General features: G+C 53.1%; 1 protein-coding gene and 1 long non-coding RNA gene across 3 annotated transcripts in view; both read right to left on the reverse strand.

The window, feature by feature from the left end:
* Nucleotides 1-12,913, reverse strand: part of SLC39A11 (solute carrier family 39 member 11) — a 342,686-nt gene that overhangs the window by 53,399 nt on the left and 276,374 nt on the right. The gene's annotated exons all lie outside the window — the stretch shown is intronic.
* Nucleotides 1,024-12,107, reverse strand: LOC122485845. Its single transcript, XR_006297967.1, has 2 exons — nucleotides 7,914-12,107; nucleotides 1,024-7,882 (listed from the first exon to the last, which is right to left on the reverse strand). It is a non-coding gene; the product is annotated as an uncharacterized LOC122485845 (long non-coding RNA).

Genomic DNA, 12,913 nt, shown 5'->3' on the forward strand with positions numbered 1-12,913 from the left:
TTCCCTTGCTTTCCTTCTAGAGCCGTGGCTCTCATGCCGGTTCCTCCACAGCACATGGGGGGCTCGCTGAACATGTTGCTTTGGGACCCGACCCGGAAGCAGAGGCGTGGAACCGTGTCTGGGGTGTGATGGTCACGCCGTGGTCCTCAACCGGGGTTCAGGAAGCGCTGCTCTGGGTCCTGGAGAAGGAAGACACGATAAACCCCCACTTCCTTTGTCTCCTCTGAACGCCGAGCCCCTCTTTTTGCCTTGCTTTCTGAAAGAGACCGTTCTTAACGAGTGTACCGGCTTCTGTAACCAGATGCAGACCCCTCCCTGAGGCCTGGGGAAAGCCCCTCCTCTGCTGTCTTCACTTTCTCTGTGGCACGGTGGCCTGGGGAGCGCCCTTCATGCTGGCCACCTGAGTAGCACTAAGATGTTAACCCTGATGTGATCAGAGATGGTGAAGGGTGAAAGCCAGCGGAGTGTGGCTGGGGCTCTGTGACCAACAGAGTCAAGAGTAGCTTTCTCGGGGTTCGGGGCCCAAGGCAGTCCGAGTGCCACGCTGGGACATGGGGCACTTTGGCCACTGGTCCCGGGCAGGCAGGTACGGTCTGACATTAGTGAACGGTGTGGCTTTGGGCAAGTCACGTTACTTCCGTTTTTCTCCTGCATAAAAGGTGGCTCTCTCAGACTGAATGCAAAATTATGCAAATCTTCACTCTGGTGAGCTAAGGCATCTATAACTTGGCCTCCCTGACTTCTCCAAGCGCTTCTCCCTTTTCTGTCCTGAATAATAGCGAACTCAGGTCCTCATTCTCCTGCCCAGCCCCCTGAGCAGCCAGGCCCCGAGGGGCTCTGACTCCCCAGCCTGCAGACAGGCAGGCATGGGTCACACCAGCAGGGAGCGGGGTGCAGGCCAGGTGCAGATGGTCCGGGGAGGGCCCCCAGCCTTGGGTCTGGGCAAAATTTGTCTTTTAAGAGCAAGCGATAGGCTGATGACTGAAGTCCCAAAGAATTCTGTGGTTGAACCATTTTTTTTTGTTGTTGTTTGTTTTCTGGCACAATCTGTCTCTGTTTCTGAGCCGAGTGCCGTGTTCCCTGTGACAAAGGCCTCTTTCTTACGACAGTTTAATAGCTCCGATACGGGGACAGCCCTGACTCTCCCATGGGCCCGCGTCTGCAGGCGGCTGCGGACGAAGGAAGAAAACCACCACTTTTCTCCCATTTGGTCCAAGCTGAACTGAGAGAGACTTCAGGAATAAAATGAAACAGAACCAGAAGCTCCTCCTGAAATTAAAAAAAAAAAAAAAAGGAAAGCTCCCGGAGGGGTGAGGGAAACGTGCGTCCAGATAGAGAAGAATGGAGATCTGAAGTGTCCTCCGTGGGAGGAGGTGAAGAGAGCTGAGTGGGGCCAGGGGACAGAGAAGGTACAGATGGGGAGCGTGGAGATGCTATGCATTAGGCTCCTATGGCCGCCGACACAGAACACAGGGATTTATGCTCACTGTTCAGGATGCTACGAGTCAAGGGGCCAGCAGGGCCGGGCTCCCTCCGACGCCTCCAGGGAAGGACGCCCCCCTGGCTCTTCCAGCTCCGGGTGGCTGTCACTGCCCCTGAGCGCTTCTCGGGTTCTAGCCACGTCACTCCAATCTCCGCCTCTGTCTTCACGTGCCCGAAGTCTTCCCTCGGTGTCTCTGTGCTGTCCAGGGGCATTCTCCTCCGTGTGAGCGTTGAGTGTGTGTGTCTTTTCTCCTCATCTTGGAGGGACACTGGTCATACTGGATTTAGGACCCACCCGCACGCAGCATGACCCGGTCTTAACAAATTCCCTCTGTACAGATCCTCTCGCCCACGAAGGTTGTATTCACAGGTTAGGATGTCAACACAACTTTCTGGGGGACACGATTCTACCACAACACCATTGCCCAAAAGAACCTGGGACCTCCACACAGCCAACCCCCACCTCCCCTCGTTCGGGCACTCACAGGACAGGTAACTGGTCCTATCCTCCCAGCATCCCAGCCTATCTGTCCATGCTTTCTGGGAGGTGAGGTGGGGAAGTGGACCATGACGTAATGGCCATCCAGACTATCTCTGTCCTCTCTCTTTGGATCTTCCTCCTCTCCCCCTTCCTTCCCTCAGCCACTGGCTGCATGGAGACACCAGGCAAGCGTTAGGGTTCTTACTACAGCAGCAGACGTCTAGAGTGGTGTTCGGCAAGACCTTTGACAGAAATACTCGCTGCCACTAAGATCGGCTAGACAAAGTCTGTCCCTCACCGGGGAGAGTTACATACACCTCTAACCCCCACAATGTCCAATGAGACAGGATGTCAAAGAGGGGTTTGACAATGGACTCAGACCTCCTACAGCCAACACAAAAGCATCCACAAAAGGGGTCAGACACCTTTTTACAACTAAGCCGAGACTATCTTCTGCACCGCCTTAGGGGGCGTTTTTCCAGCCTCTGTGGACCTGGCAGGTACTTGACCCGGGTGGCAGGAGAGGTCAATGGTTTAGGGCACGGGCTCCGGAGCCAGGCTTCCTGGGTTCGAATCCGGCCTCTGCCCCTTACTTGCAGGAGCATCCCGCAGCTGTAAACTGGGGCCCGTCATTTCGCAGGGGGCTTCGAGGACCGGCCAATACACAGGTCAGCGGGCGCAGGGTCTGCGCGTGGAAAGCACTCTGTAAACGTCAGCTTTCGTGCTTGCTGGAAGCAGGGGTGGGGAGGCGGTTCGGCATGGGCCTCTGCATCGGCCAGACCTCAGCCAGACCCTGAGCCTTCTGCTTGCCGGAAGCATGACCCCCGAGAAAGTTCCCAGGCTCTGCGTCCTCCTCTCCACACTGGGATGGCAGCGAGGATTAAGTGGTGCATGTAAACCGCCCATAACGACAGCTGTCCCTACTAGTGTCACAAGGGCAAACGGACGCACGTACCCAAGCTGCCTTTTGCAGCTTGCCAAGCAAGGGTTGTGGCACGAAGGCCACCACCCCAAGCGAGCCGTGCCTACGGATCCCTTAGCGTCTGCTCTGGAAAACACTGTCACTCTCTGCCTCTCCTTGCTTGTAACGAGCTCTGGGGGAGGCCGGACGGGGCAGCGATGGACCCCTCCGACGTCCCCACGTGAGTCACGCTGTCTGAACAAGGAGGGAGGCAGCCGCACTGCCTCCTGTCTGCCGAGCAGCGGCCTCTCCCTGTGGGCAGCACAAGGGGCCATTTGTGCTGTGGCCCCCTCCGCCCCCCCCCCCACCGCCTCCAGCCACCCCCACCCACATCCCCGGCGACAGGGCTGGACATCTTGGCACGGGGGACGGATCTCTACACAACGTGCACTCTGTTTAGCCTGCAGCGGGCTTGGGGGCGGGGGGGCGGCGGGGAGGCAGGGACCCTACAAAGCTCTTTGAGAACAGCAGTGTGGTTTCTTTGTGGCTTTCCCAGGCTCTGGAGACGACACACACTTTTCTCTCCTCCGTTCCCATCGCCGCCCTGTCCGTCCTCCTGCACAGCTTGGGACAAGCAACTCAAGGTCTGAGAGTGAGTCCAGGGACTCGCGGGGCCAGGAGGAAGCAGCTAGTGCCCTTGGCGGGTGCTGTCCATTATGGAACCGCGTACAGAATTCCAGGCAGGCTGTCGACCCCCTGGCGCAGAGCCAACTCTGCCCAGCCTGGTGCTGGGTCCCACGCGACAGCAGAGGAGATGGCCCAGGCCGTGCTCCGGGCGAGGGCACAGGATGGAGTAAAGCGTATGTACACGCTAACGGCTGAGGACACTGAGCAGTTCCGGAGCGAGAGCCAACGAACACGAATGTCACATCTGTGCTGAGACATGACGGCAAAATCCCCAAAGGGGGATCGGGGAAAGGATGTTAGGCATGGGGCCCGAGACTCAGGCCAACAGAAGCAACATCGGGAGCAGCTATACGCACCTGGAGCCCCCCACGTTGCTGGACGAGGGCCTCCAAGCCTGCGTGGTCCCACGCAGACTGTGGATGCCACTTCCAAACCAGTTCTCTTTCTGGGTAGGCAGGGGGTTGGGAACTCCAATCCTGGAGCCCAGGCAGGGGCAGGAATGGGCCGGGCAACTATCTGTAGTGCCTGCGATGGGCAGGCCAAAGGAAAACAAAACAGAAGAAAACAAACAAAACAAAAAAACAATACCTACAATGCAAAAAAAAAAAAAAAATCCCACATCCTACACTGCCTTCCTGTATGCCACGCGCTGTTCCAGGTTCTTCGTGTAGAAGAAATCCAGTTAAGTCTGTTGAAGTAGACGCTATTATCGTTATAACTACTTCTACGACTACTGATTACTGTGGGAATTTGCAGATTAGGAAACTGAGGCACAGAAGAAAGGCAACCCGTTCAGGTTCTACAGCCAGGGAGTGGCAGAGTCAAGACTTGAACCCAGGTGGTCTAGCTCCAGGATCCAGGTCCTCCAATATTCTGTGTGTTCTTGGGCTTGCTGGGCTGGGGAGGGATGGGTGCTACACCAGGGCCCCATGACTGGTTCTCACAGGTCTCACTGTGCCCCGCGCATGCGAGCGGCTGTGGGCAGAGGGCGCCCTATCTCCCTCCCGGTGAATGACACCTGCTTTGTTCCGGGGCTTGAAAACAGGTACACGAGTGTGTGGGGTTGACTGTGTCACTGTTCCTTGCCTTCTCTCAGATCACACCCTGAATCCCACATGGGGCACACAAGCAGTCCGTGTGTGTGTGTGTGTGTGTGTGTGTATCAAGATTTACACCCCATAACTCAGATGTGCACTAAAAACCAATCTTTTTTTCCTATGATATGATCCCGTCCTGGATCCCTCATTTCCACACAGTAGCAGAAACAAAATCAGTATGACTTTTGCAAGTACATCATCCCGATCTGCGGAAACTGGTTTTCAGCACAGATAAAATACAGTAAGATTTCCAAGGTAGCATGATACACAGTAGTAGAATACAGGGGATGTTCAAGATCACTTTGTTGCATTGCCCGGCGGTGGGGGGTGGGGGGCTCAAACTGACGAATTTGTATGAAGAACATAATTACGTATCGAGTGGTGTTGGACAAGCTTTTCATGTTGTAAGTTGCTCTGAATTTGAATGGACAGAGACAGAGAAAGATAAAGAGAAGTAAAACTCCTATCTGAAAAGTAGAACGGATTTTGTTTTTTCCTGACCTTATGAACTGATTTTTGGTGATAAGTACACTGTTAACCGAGAGATACCTTATACAAGAATTGACTGACAGGAAGAGCCTATGATCGCAGCTTTCTATCGATGCCTTTACTTTGCAAAACAGAGAAGGTGACAGCTCTCCGTCCGTCCACATACACAGGTGACATTTTTATCGTCCCGCAAAGCCCAACAGTCCCGGAACCACAGAGGCAACCTGCCTCTCCTCACGAAATGCACATAAAAACTGAGGTTTAGATAGTAAGAGTCAAGGACACGGTCAGACTGCCAGGGGCTTGCTAGCCTGGGTCCCCTCTGCTTGACACAGAGGTACCATTGGAAGGACCGTATGCTGAAATGAGCACATTCGCCAGCATTTTTCTGTCTCTGTAGCACCGTGTGTGTGGATGGATGGGTGTGGGGGTCAGAATGCTGCTGCTGGAGGTTCACATCAGAGAATGTCCCCAACCTTCGAAGGAAACCATCTGCCAGGGGGAGACATGGCTCCCCTCTCCAGTACCAGCAGGGAGGGATGAATGACCGTCACTGGGCCTCCCGACGAGGTCACTCTGACATAGCTGACGGTCACCTTAGACTTGATGATGTGCGCCAGGAAAGGCGAGCAAAGGTCTGAAGAACCCTGACTTCCAGAACACCCAAAACCGATCGGGTTTTTCTTTGTATCCTTTCTAGTGGCTTTGTGCTCAAATAATGGTAATTATCCCACCTGTCTTGGGAAGTATGGAAAGTCTGCCAGATTCGTGGGTGAAGCCAAACTAACATTAAACGGTTTCTCGTGGACAATCTCAGGTAGAAGGTAAATGATAAGTACACAGACTTTCACTCCTCCATCTGTTCACGTATCTGTGCACCCAGTGCAGGGAATGAATGGGCACCAGGCCCCACGATGGGCATATTTTGCAGGCAAGTGGCTATTAGGTTCTGGATTCTCTTTGTTATCAGCGGGGGAGTCCCCCAGGTGTGCAGGTAACAATGACATCTGTGTGTCTGCACAGACCTGGGGATGTGGAAGGCAAAGTGTCTGAAGGGGTGGGGGTGCTGCTATCCCCTCGAGAGGATAACCCAGTCCAAGAAAAATCTTGGGGGTTCTTGGGGACAGAACGTGGGAAGTGGAGGGGGCTTACTGGCAAAATACTGTTACTTTTTTCATTGTTTCCCGTACCATTCTGCTCTTGCTGGGAGCATAAAAACCCACGGGAAGGGAGAAGGAGCCAGGAGACAGAGAGTGGCAGAGGGCGGTAAGTGTGCCGGGGTTTGGACAAGTAGACGGGACGGAGACCATTCCTTTCTCGTGCTCGCTTCCCAGTCCCCAACCCTGCCGGCTCCTTTCAGTCAGGCCTCCTGGAGCAAAGCACCTGGAGACTGTTCTCAGGAGGACTGTTGGAGAACCCCCAGGGGTTCTGAGGATGGGAGGGGCACTTCTTGAGGGTCAGTGGGGACGAGGGAAAAAGAAGGGGGCGCCTGGGTGGCTCAGTCGGTTGAGCGTCCACCTTCGGCTCAGGTCATGATCTCACGGTTTGTGGGTTTGAGCCCCGCGCTGGGTTCTGTGCTGATGGCTCAGAGCCTGGAGCCTGCTTCCGATTCTGTGTCTCCCTTTCTCTCTGCTCCTCCCCTGCTCATGCTCTGTCTCTCGCTCTCAAAAATAAATAAACATTAAAAAAAATTAAAACAAAACAGAACAAAAAAACCCTGTGGGGCATGCTCGGGAACAGCTCTGTGGAGGGAATGGCTCTCCAGTTGTCTACAAGGAAGTGCTGGGCCCGAGTCTGGCTCTGTCCATGTGTTTGGCAGGCTTTTAGGCCCATCCTCTTTACTTCCAGGACTAATATACTAATTTTCATAACATTGTTTTTTGAAGTCATTAGCAAAATAAAACATAAAGAAAAATCGAATGAATTTTTGGGTGTCTTGGAGTTAAGCCCGTTCACCCCACTGCTTTCCTACTGGTGCCGACAGTCATGGCCCCGAGGGACTTCCTGCTCTTTTCTGGTGCCTTCCACATCCACCCTCCTCTCTGTGCCGGAACCACGCAAAAACTTTGCCGTTATGCTGATGCGGGAAAATAACACGACAGCGGAGCACTGTCAGGGCTGAATCCAATGAACTATTGGGGTCAAAATGGCAGGGATATAAAGATGTAACTATTTCGGGAAATGCACACAGCATTTTTATAAACTTGTAGTATATAACACCGGGTCTTAAACTTTTGTAGGTGTGACTTCTGTCTGAGATCCACACTGCTTCAGCCATCCACGTGTCTCGACTGCTTTTGTCCCTTTGTCATTGTTTTGTCACCTGGCATCGATGATGGCTAGCCACCACACGGGGGCACTGGCCATCACCTGCTGCCTGCCTGCCCACACTTGCAAATTCCTCTCTCTCGTCAGAATACAGGGTAAAGGGATCGGTGTGGGAGGACTGGAAAGAAGCATGTAAGAGAAAGAGCTGCCGATAGATAACTCTAGAATCCTGGGCAAGGTAGCTTGATGGGTTCAGGAGAAGGGCTTGTTTGCATAAAATAAAATGGAGAGCACAGTCCACCGTCACACATACAGAACAGCGCAAGAATTCGCTTTCTGGGGTGATTGAAGCGTGTGGCGGTGGGGTTTGTGGTGTGGGGAGCGGGGGAGGGCGTGTGTATTATTCCGCCGTGAAAGGGGTGGCAGTGGTTGGGTCAAGGGGTACAAGGATCTCCTCTCCCAGGCACCTTTCCTGACCTCATGCTGGGGCTGCGCTTCTCAGCCTGACCTCATGCTGGGGCTGCGCTTCTCAGCCTGAAGACCAGTCTCCAGAGAGACGGGCTGGGCTCTGGAACGGTGAGACCCAGAGCTGCGGGCGCGTGGGGAGGTCAAGAGCGGCAGCCTGAGGCATGCAGAGTCTCTTGGGAATTCTCTGGAAGTCTGGCAGCTGGTCCTGCCACAGGGTGATCTAGGGACTTTGTAAGAGCAGCTTGACCCGTGCAGGTGGTTACGGTAGATGTGTGAGTGGACTATGCTGAAGAAATTTACACTTAGTTCTCCGAGACCCCTTCCCACCACAACAGTGAGGCCTGCTCTTGACCTTCTCTACATTTAATTGGCAAACCTATTTTCAATAATTTTCTGGATCCAAAGTAGGGGGATTAATTGGACAGATAGATGCACATAGGTAATGGGTCTTCCACATAAAGACATATCAACTGGTTACTGTTGACTAATGACCAGGAAAATGTGTCTACTGCCATTTTTTTTAATGTTTATTTATTTTTGACAGAGAGAGGGAGAGAGAGACAAGAGCGAGAGCAGGAGACGGGCATAGAGAGAGAAGGAGACGCAGAATTCGAAGCAGGCTCCAGACTCCGAGCTGTCAGCACAGACCCTGACACGGGACTTGAACTCACGGACTGTGAGATCACGACCTGAGCCGAAGTCGGGTGCTTGACCAACTGAGCCAGCCAGCCAGGCGCCCTACCATTTTTGTTTCTAAACAAATGGCTGCTTGGTTGACTAATGACTGCTGTCTTAAATGATTGTTAATATACCAACACGTGTGTTGGTTTTTAAACCAGGGGAAGTATATATCTGACTTATGATTTACCCCTTGATAAGGGAGGCAGACATACACTTTAAAATTTATTTTGATGTCCCTCCTGTGCAACTTAGTGAGCCACCTTAGGTCCAGATGCAGACTAATCTACCAGGCATCCCTTCCTAAGTATCTAGATGTCAGTTAGCATTAGCTGGTTGGGACACAAGAAACACATTCGAGGCGTATCTTGGGGATGTGCTTTGTGGATTATCCACAAAGACCATGAGTCTGCAGCCAGCCTCCTTGGCTACCCAGAGCCTGTTGCACCTGCCGGTCAGGGTATGTTCGTGGGTGACAAACGCCACCCAACGTGTGTGCTCAGTCAAAGCCTAATAGGAAGTGGTCTGTATGTGAAGTGTAAATAGCCTTGCTCTCCCCGCTGGTTTGCATTATGCCTGCCGCTGAGTCAAGTGAGAGCCGAGGGCACGTTTCCTCCATCGGGAACACGTTCTTTGGAGGTAATGCCACTTCAGAAAGGAAAACTGTTTAAGCAGCAAACTCCCAAGGGACATGTGGTCTGAAGAATTTCTTGGTGGTGACACCAGAAGAAATTGCGATGGGACCAGACTGGAGAGAAGAAAGCTATGTTTCCCTTGAACCATGGGCTTTCCTTTGCTGCCTCAGATGCTTCGTAGTTCAGAGGACACTGAATTCGGGATAAACAGTGCCACACCAGCTATCCAGTGAGGAAGGAGGGTGGATGGAGGGAAGGCATGGGGACAGGCGCCATAAAGGTGAAGTAACAGCATCCGAACACTGGGTGGCAGCAGCAGCCCTACACAAAGTACATGCCTGCGTCCTGCCTGAGTCCTGGTTGTGGAGAAATTCAATTAAGGATCGTGCCTCCTTGGGAGTCTTTATTTTATACCTTTCTTTTCTCCCGTGGTGGCTGCAGATATGTGGCTTCCAGATGCATTATTAACAGGGCACAAGAAAGAGGTCGTACAAGAGTTAGTTGGTGTCAGAGCATTTGCTGATGAATCTGCAGTAAAATTATGGTTTTCCGCTGAATTAGAGGCCTGCATACTTTGGTCTGCAAAGGGCCAGATGACTATAGACGCTCAGCTTTCGGCCTTGAGGTTCTGCGGCAACTGCCCGCCTCCATTATTACAAGGAGTTACGGACAATATGTCAACAAATGAGTGTCGGCTGTGTTCGAAGCAAACGCCGTTTCCAGAACCGGGTGCTGGGCCGGACCTGGCCCGGGGGCTACAGTTTGCTGACACCCCTAGGCTAAATGAAGAGCAGCTAGCTTGGTCCACGTGGGCCCCAGGCACATGCCAGGTAACTCTTGTTGCCAAGTACCTGCAAATGCATCCTCTCGCCCTCCGGGCCCTTCCGGAGCCCTACGTGATTATCTATGTCTCCCTACGCTCAAACCTGAATTCCCCCTTCTCCCTTCCGCAGGACAACAAAATCCGCCGACAGATGCCGTCTGGTGGGTCTGCATTCAAAGCTCTTCCGCCCTCCCCTCCTTGTGGTCTCCCTTCGGTCCCACATCCCTCGTCCTGCTCTGGCAGGGCACACAGCTGTGGGTGGTCAACACGGGTCCATCTATGTCCTCGCCTCAAATTATTCCACGGGAGCCAGATCACGGTTCGAACCACCTCTTGGGTTTTGTCATTTCATCTCCCTGCATATCAGAACCCACCCTAGCTGCCAACCTCTCGGTGCATGATGTGCTTTCTTAGCCGTCAGGCTTACCTTCCAGAAAGCACCATGTGAGCTCCATCTCGGTGACTTCACCTCTCCGCCGGCCCTGAAAATGCCTTGGGACCTACCTGGGCCTTTCTTCACAATATTACCCGCCTCCATCGTGTCCACCAATTCAAGCTGACCATCCCCCCCGGTCCTGATGAAGTACCACCGTTCTATGAAGTGCCCCTGACACGAAGGAAGAGCCTGCCCTTCATCCACTGGTTTCTTAGTAACTCGGTTTGTATCCCTTCCTTGGAGCTTACGCTGTGCCCTTCTTATGGTGTTACTGGTTTCACTGCCCACTAACCAATTATTTAGGCCATCTTTTCTGGTATTGATTTTCAATTATGTCACACTGCGGTCACAGAATGTGGTCTGAGTGGTATTGATTTGGGGGGCATTCCGACTTTGCGGCACGGCGCTCATCAGTTTTGGGAACCATGCGGACGCGGGCTTGACAAGAATGTCGGTTTTTTTCATTGCCAGGCTGGGGCTCTACGCACATCCATGATGTATGTCGTGTTAACTTTTTATCTGCCTTCTCAGTGCCCGGGCGGGGAATCCTAACCCTTCACCAGGACGACGGTTTTGTCTGACTTCCCTTGAAATTCTGACCATTTTCCTTCCCCAGTGTGAGACTTAGGTTGCCAGGAGCATACAGGTGCCCATCAGCCCGGGGCACTGTTCCTCTTCCGGCAAAGTACTGACCTCCATTCTTTACGTGGCTTTCTGCCCGAAAGTCTGTTTTGCCTGATTCCAAGACTGTAATACCTGCTTTCTTTTTGGCCAGGGTGCACCTTCCACCTTTTTTCACTCCTTTGTTTTCAAGCTTTTCTGTGTCATGTCTTAGGCGTGCCCCTCGTTCATCACCCGGAGCTGGGATTTCAAAAGGCAAAACCTGTCTCTTGTACAAGATGCGTTTAATCATCGGATGACTTTGCTTTTGCAGCCTGCCCTCGGCATTAGCCTTGTTCTTTCTCCTTCTCCCTCGTGCCTTGCCTGGGGGCTCTTATGCATCACCATCCTCACCCCTTCCCCCCGCCCCCGGGCATTTGAAAAGGAAGAACCCAAATCACGAACTGTAGGTGGATTTATGGGGGGGATGGCCTGATGGGGAGGGCCTGTTGGAGGGAGAACCTTCCCTCCCAAGATACTCTGGACACAGTGGTGACAACAGCAAAGCCCCACATGCTGTGGCTGAGAGTGGGTGGAGGTCGGGGGGTGGTGAGAACCCCTCAGTGGCTCCATTAGCAGGGGGTTTTTTGAGGCTGAAAATACCAAGACTGCCGCCCCAGGTCAATCCCAACTGGAAGGTCCTGTTGAGGGTTTATGTAACTCAGAGAGCGTCTGTTCAAGGGAAGAGAGGGGCTGGGTCGGAAAGATTGTTGCTCTACTTTCTTCAGAAATATTTAGAAAGATTAGCGGAAAGTGCAGGTAATAGAATAGAGGGCCATCCGAGTGGCCATCCCGATGTCGCGGGAGATGTGGCTGGACTGAAAGCCTGGCTGGGGGCAGGGCTGCAACCAACCACCTGCCAGCCACCAACCCCCTGCAACGTGCACGGCGCCCGAGCTCCAGGAGGACCCGGCCTGTGGATGCTGACAGGCTCAGCTCCTGGGATCCTGCTAACTCGGAAGTTTCTCCTGGTCTAAGCGAGGCCAAGATCAAAACAGCAAAAAAGCCATACTCCCCGACCCTCTCCCCTCTCCCAGGGTGAGAAGAGCAGCCTGCAGGGCATTAGGAATCACAATTAACCCTTGATTTTGGTGACATTTCTACATTATGAAGTCCCCTCTGCCCTCCCCCCACCCTCCATCAACCAGCTCATTTGGTTTTCACAATAGGTATCACATGAACAGATGATGCTGGAGGAACCCACCAGTTTGACAGGTGGGAAAAAGAAGTTGAGAACAGGGGAAATTTCGACTTGGAACATGCCAGCCCACATGCACGTCTGGGGCCTCAAGGAGCACACATGTCCCTGAACATGTAGCATTAGAATTTAAAGCCCCACAGGGGGGCGCCTGGGTGGCTCAGTCGGTTGAGCGTCTGACTCTTGACTTTGTCAACTTGAGTCATGATCTCAGGGTTGTGAGTCTGAGCCCTGCGCCCTGCGCAGGGTTCCGTGCTGAATGTGGAGCCTGCTGGGGATTCTCTCTCTCCCTCTCTCTCTGACCTCCCCCAAAATTAAAAAAATAATAATAAAGACCAGCAGAGACTACACTTAACACACAGGGGTCCCACATTGGCTGAGGAGCTAAAAGGAGGGGATGGGGCATAAAGAGCCCTCACATAAGTTCAGCAGCCGAGGGAGGAGGGAAAGGGGCTCTGTGAGAAATGAGTTCCTGACAAGCAGGGGAATAGAAACCAGGTTGATCACTGAAGGAGGCGGGGCCACTGCCACAGGGGGAAAAAGTCGGTCAGAAGGCAGAGAAATGAGCTGGATGCAGGGGTCAGAAACCAGTGGCCCCCGGGACCATCTC

The sequence above is a fragment of the Prionailurus bengalensis genome, chromosome E1 (genome assembly GCF_016509475.1).
Source record: "Prionailurus bengalensis isolate Pbe53 chromosome E1, Fcat_Pben_1.1_paternal_pri, whole genome shotgun sequence".
Taxonomy (NCBI): domain Eukaryota; kingdom Metazoa; phylum Chordata; class Mammalia; order Carnivora; family Felidae; genus Prionailurus; species Prionailurus bengalensis.